Source organism: Lycium barbarum, chromosome 8 (genome assembly GCF_019175385.1).
Source record: "Lycium barbarum isolate Lr01 chromosome 8, ASM1917538v2, whole genome shotgun sequence".
Lineage (NCBI taxonomy): Eukaryota > Viridiplantae > Streptophyta > Magnoliopsida > Solanales > Solanaceae > Lycium > Lycium barbarum.
Genome location: NC_083344.1, coordinates 96,036,848 through 96,044,314, shown reverse-complemented (window position 1 = coordinate 96,044,314; position 7,467 = coordinate 96,036,848).

Below are 7,467 nucleotides of genomic sequence, written 5' to 3'. Positions count from 1 at the left end.
AGGGAGTATCATATTATTGGAATATCTGGAAAAGTACACATACAGTTCTACCTTCCAGTATATGATCAATTTTAAGTACGGGCAGTTCTCAGAATAATTATAAAAATTCATTTTCAGTGGTGTACACATTGGCATACTGTAGAGTCTTGTGTGTATTTTTAATGCAAAACAGAATTTACCAACTGACAGCTTAGAATTTAAAAAATAAAAGTAGGCCACTCCATTGGAAAATAGGATTAGTACTTAATAAGACAAAATTGTGAGACTAATTAGACTTGGGGAATCAAGCTTACCTGTTGATCAATTGACCTGGTACTGTTTTGCATGACAGGAATCAGCACCTTTCATCTTTTTCTTTGTCATGCCTATATAATCATACAACAACTCCAATCACTATGATTTGTGATTAGTCATATAAACACATAGGGGTATCAAACATGAGTCTGAGCTGATTGTCGGAGTTAAAATGGATCGAGTTAATAAATAAGTAGGTTTGTTAATTTTAACTGTATTTTGATGATTAACAAAATAAATTTGGGCTTGCATAATGACCATTGTGTGAGTTGGTCCAAATGTGCTCCGTGTTGATCTTTATGGGATTGGACGTTTATTGGACTGAATATGATAAGAACCAAGTACTCACATGAGTATCCTAATTTCAGTAGGAACGATTCCCAGCATTTCACTTCAAGGGGCTCTCAGAAGTCAAAAAGTACACGATCTCATCTCTAATTCTCTATAGTACACAACACAATTCTAAAGTTACTTATGCGGCATATTCGTAATAACTTGCTGATTGGTTATTTAATTAAGAATGATTTGATTATTCATCAGTGAATGAGTTGATCATTCATCTAAATTTCATGACACATTGACATACATGACAACGTTCTGCTTAATGAATTAAAGATGAGCATTTTCTTATCAATCGCTAGCTAACTGATTAATCGAAAATCGATAATGAACACCTTATTAGTGAGGTTATCGGTTTAGCACGAAGCGATAACCGATAAACCGTACTAGTAACATACAAAATCGGACGGAACTGACCGATAAGATTGTAGGAAGGTTATGTAATCTATATCCGAGTGGAGTTTTAGTAGATTTATTTGCTTGTGAGTGTTCTAACCGCTTGTAGTACAAACGTGTTTTACATATATAGTTAAAGTGGTACTTTCGTCACACACGCTATTGAGAGATCCTGCAGCAGTTGAGAGCATTTGAGAAATTCAAGTCTTGAGAGTTCGAAGTTATTTTCAAGAAGTGTGTGACTAACCAAGCTGGAGAATTGATCCTTGGTTGTTGCTTGATCCATTGAGTCCGGTCCTAGCTCCATTATAGTAGGTATTTAAAGATGTAATCAATTTTCTTAATTAGTGTGTTTACAATGAGAAAAATAATTTGCTTCAAGACAGAGTACAATTAAATTGTTGGGACAAAGACTTAGGATTAAGTCGTGTGTTGCAAGTAAAGGTGTCAACCGGTTAAACTGTAACCGGTTTAACCGGTAACCGGAACCGGTTAAACCGGAACCGAACCGGAACCGGTTATACCGGTTAACCGGTTCCGGTTAACCGGATATTAATTTACCGGTCCGGTTCCAAATTTTTTTTAACCGGAACCGGTTAAACCGGTTAAACCGGAACCGGAACCGGTTAAACCGGTTAAACCGGTTAAAATTAAAAAACAAATAGTATATATATTAAGTATATATTGTATATATAGTAGATATGTATACATAGTATATATATTAAGTTATACTTATATATATATATATATATATATATATATATATATATATATATATATATATATATATATATATATATATATATATATATATATATATATATATATTAAGTTATGCATATATTTAGTATATATATTAAGTTATACATATATATAGTATATATATTAAGTATATATTGTATATATAGTATATATATTAAGTATATATTGTATATATAGTAGATATGTATATATAGTATATATATTAAGTTATATATATATATATATAGTATATATATTAAGTATATATTGTATATATAGTATATATATTAAGTATATATTGTATATATAGTAGATATGTATATATAGTATATATATTAAGTTATACCTATATATATATATATATATTAAGCTATACCTATATATAGTATATAGTACATATATATACATATATATAGTATATATATTAAGTTATGCATATATTTAGTATATATAGTATATAGTACATATATATACATATATATAGTATATATATTAAGTTATGCATATATTTAGTATATAGTACATATATATACATATATATATAGTATATATATTAAGTTATATCTATATATATATATATATTAAGCTATACCTATATATAGTATATAGTACATATATATAGTATATATATTAAGTTATACATATATTTAGTATATATATTAAGTTATACATATATATAAGTATATAGAGTATATAGTACATATATATTAAGTAGTATATATATTAAGTTATACATATATATAGTATATATATTAAGTTATACATATATTTAGTATATATATTAAGTTATACATATATATAGTATATATAATAAGTTATACATATATATATAAGTATATATAGTATATAGTACATATATATAAGTATGTATAGTATATATATTAAGTTATACATATATATAAGTATATATAGTATATAGTACATATTTATATATAAGTATATGTAAGTTATACATATATATGTATACGAAAAGCACTATTCTGTATTGGTGACTTGCTGTTAGGCTGTTAGTCAGTAAATATTTAAACTTTAATTATAAAGTTGTATAACATATGAAAATATAGCTACAATATACAAATAAATACTATAATATATATATATAATACAAAAAACAAAAAAAAAATAGATTTTAATCACTCCAAACCGGACCGGTTCCGGTTTGAGGTTTAAAACCGGTAAACCGGAACCGGTTAAACCGGAACCGGTTAGGCGGTTCCGGTTTTGGAACCGGAACCGGCCGGTTTTCTAACCGGTTCCATAACCGGTTCCGGTTCCAACCGGTTGACAGTACTAGTTGCAAGAGTAGGTCATGATTTTTTAACCTTTTGAGCCGAATGATTTTTCATGGAAAAATCATATATTTTTTCTTTATCCACACTTTACGATTTTTTGATCGGACCGACTAGAAAACACAAGAAGATATAGGTTCCTAACTAAAGTTAGGTAATTTGGGAGTTCCCAAAAAAATAACACTACCCAATTCACTCCCCCCGAGTCGTATAGGTGCAGTTACTGACCCGCTTAAAGATTTCTTGAATTGGATCAAAATAAACTAAACAATATCAATACTCAACTAACTCAACCCTTATCAAATTTTAATTTCTATATCTGTCTTCTTACAATTTGTTTTAATTACCACACAAGCTAGTAAAAACAAGAAGCTAGTACAAATTAATTTTTGGTACATTCAAGATTGACTCAGAAAAATTCTTAAAATCTTTAAAAGTCACACTACTCTAAACTTTTACTAGAAGAAGCTACAGTTCCTCGTGCTCAAATATGCTATAAAGGCATTTTATTTAGATACTTTGACAAGGTTTTTTATGCGTCAATTTGGGCCACATATTTATTCACATCAATTCAATTTTAAGATGAATAGAATTTGCACGAGTCAAAATGAACTAAGTTAATAAATAAATGAGCCATTAGTCCTCTCAAACTTGGATGGTTAGGCAGGTTATATTTTAATAAGGAGTCCGGAGCTTAAAGGGTATAAAAATACACGGTATTTATCAAAAGGGGATGACCAAAAATTTATATACCAAAAGGAGTATATCGTGGATCAGCCCACGATATACCCCAAATTTTTTTTACGGCTGTCAGAACCATCAACGAAAATTTTTTTTAAAAAAAAATTAAACGTATAACGTGGACTGATCCACGTTATACAAAATATATTGTATAACGTGGATCAGTCCACGTTATACCTCTAAAGTTTTTTTTTTTTTTTTTTTTTTTTTTTTTTTTTTTGCGAGCACTAAATTTGCAACACTTAGTGTGTTTTTTCATACTTTGACCAATGATTAGTCGTGTGTGAAGATTCCGAAACGTCAATATTTTATATAGAACCTGATATTTTTTTCTGCGTACAATAATGTAGGCTCAATACATCAAGGATACGTAGACGTTCGGATCGTCATTTTAGGGGTTGAAAAGGTGCCCGAAGTAAGTTTTGTTTGAAAAAACTTAGTGTTTTTTCATACTTTGACCAATGATTAGTCGTGTGTGAAGACTCCGAAACGTCAATACTTTATATAGAACTTGATATTTTTTCTGCGTACAATAATGTAAGCTCAATACATCAAGGATGCGTGGACGTTCGGATCGTCATTTTAGGGGTTGAAAAGGTGCCCGAAGTAAGTTTTGTTTGAAAAAACTTAGTGTTTTTTCATATTTTGACCAATGATTAGTCGTGTGTGAAGACTCCGAAACGTCAATATTTTATATAAAACTTGATATTTTTTCTGCGTACAATAATGTAGGCTCAATATATCAAGGATACGTAGACGTTCGGATAGTCATTTTAGGGGTTGAAAAGATACCCTAAGTAAGTTTTGTTTAAGGTTTAAGTGTTTTATTTTTAAAGTTTTGATTTAAGCGTGTTATTTTTTAATCACGACATAACTTTATTTTGATTATAAATATAATTCTAAAAAATATAGGGAGAAAAACTAGTTGTAAAGTGGTCAAACTTTAGATGGTCATAACTTTGCGCTCGGACGTCCGTTTTACGCGTTTTTTTTTTAAACTTGCGTATTTTTTCGAGATCTATGCGGACAGACTGCCGTACGGCAGTTTGGCCGAGTCGATTTTTAAAAAAATGCCTTTTATCCCATTCAATTTCGATTTTCCCCCAAATTGGCGTGAAATTTTTAGTTTTATTTACTTATAAGATGATGATACGCAGTAGATTTCAACGTAAAAATCCCAGGGTAATGTAGCTGTGAATGTCAATTTCACTTCTACGGTTTCAATTTTTGAAAATAAAGCTGACTAATTTTCTCAACATATAAAGTTGACTAAAATAACCTTACAGTCAAACACTAAATTTTTTCAAACAAAACTTATTTCGGGCACCTTTTCAACCCCTAAAATGACGATCCGAACGTCTACGTATCCTTGATGTATTGAGCCTACATTATTGTACGCAGTATTGACGTTTCGGAGCCTTCACACACGACTAATCATTGGTCAAAGTATGAAAAAACACACTAAGTGTTGCAAAAATAAAAAAAGTTTACCAAATTTTTTTTTAGTGCTCGCAAAAAAAATAAAAAAAAATAAAAAATCTTTAGAGGTATAACGTGGACTGATCCACGTTATACAAAATATATTGCCCACGATATACCCCTTTTGGTATATAAATTTTTGGTCATCCCCTTTTAGTAAATATCGTGTATTTTTATACCCTTTAGGCTCCGGACTCTTTTAATAGGCTAGTTTTGCCACCCATATAAAGACATTTTCATATTTCTTCAAGCACTCTTAAATGTTTCACATTGATTCAGAAAATGAGTTGTTGTGTCGTAACATGATTAGAGAATTCTGGGATTATAAGTTAGCTTTTGGTTTAGAATTGGGTCTGACGTCCTCTCTCAACATACAGCTCATGCCCCATCTCATAACTTGTAGGTTTACACAATTAATATTGGGCCCCCTAGACATGCTGGAGTGTCAAATGTTCAAATATTAATTGGGAAATTAAGTTATTACTCCCATCGCAATTTATGGAAATTTTTACACTCACTGTCCAAACAAGACTCTTAATTATTTATTTTATAGAGGGGTTTAAGTAATTATTACTCAATATAATGATAGTTTCTAAATTACGTCAACTGAAGCAATTAAGTATCCCTTGATTTTAGGCTTAATTTTAGTAAGCCCCTATTTTTTATTTTTCTCCTCCTCCCCTGCTTATTCATCCTCATTTCCCCTTCTATGTTTCTTCACCTTTTAAGATCCAAAATAATAGGTAAATTGAGTTTTAATCACGAAATATAATTCATATCAGCAACAAAACAACCTTGATTCCTTACATTCTTAGATCTGAAAATCAAATATGAAACGGGTTTCAAGTTTCTTCACTTTAAATCCTTTGATCAACAGTTTCAATGTAATGTTGTGAACCGACTTTGAGTTACACATCAAAATCAGGTTACAAGCTCAATGAAATAACTCAAAATTCTGAAATCATGGTGGTGGTCTCTAGTGGTGGTTATGGTGGTTTGAAGGTGGAAATTGGATGTATGTTCGGTGTATCTCACAGTATATCTGGCATATATTTAGTGTATATCTAAGTATATTTATTATATACTCTATGTATCACTGTATATCCAGTAACGCACACAATATACAAGAACATACAAGTCTGTATATTATCGTATGTTATGTGTATGGCATATATATGCCATGTATAATTTGTGTATACCAATATACACTAGTGCATATCATGCATATGTTATATATATTGACATACACATGACATAAACTAGTATACAATGATATACAAGTGTACATGGAAGAAGATTTTGTGAAAGTCACGGGAGAGAACTCCAACGAAGAAGAAAATTTTTGGTGAAAAAAGAGCAAATCTAGTCATCTGATTTTCCAGTGGAACTTGAAAAAAATTCGGTGGAGAAGTTGTAGATGGGGGTAGAGAAGCGGTAAATGCAGCGGAGCAACGACAAATGGGGGGTAAGTAGCGATAGTGGCCATCAAGTTGCGATGACGATTATAGTTTGTGCGAAGAGAAAATAGGGTGAAAGAGAAAAAGGAAGATCTCCAAAATCTCTAATTTCTTGGGATTTGTTGGAGATTGTAAATGTTTTGTAAATGAACTATTTCTATATTTTATTAATGGAATAGTATTATTAATTATGGTAATTATTAATTCATTTTAGTATATCTTGATAAAAGTCCCTTACAATTTTATCATGTCTAATTGAGGTAACACGATGGTAAACTTGGTGTGTGTTTACACCAAACTGTGTAAATTTACTATGCTTAAATAATTTAATAAGGTGAAAATGCATGTTAATCAACCATGACTAAATGTTGAAGGTCTATTAAATCTATTAACAAACACATGTCATGAATTTATTGGTTTTGTGTTAACACCAAATGTGCGTAAATTTTCACCATAATACATCATTTGTTTCACAGTCTGGATTCCGTGAGTGATTTGCACAAAGGGAATACTTTGAGCCTATATTTAAATTTTCTTCTCGGCTTTTGATATTTGTGCAAAATGAATTATTTTAAGTATAGTAAAAAAATCTAGACTAAAATACTGTTAAGCTGGACAACAGAGGTGGTAAAGAGACGCCGACAAGTGAAATCAAAATTGGTGAACTGTAACTATACGTCATGACAGACTGATATGACTTATGCTACATCCGACCCAACTATCATGTTGTT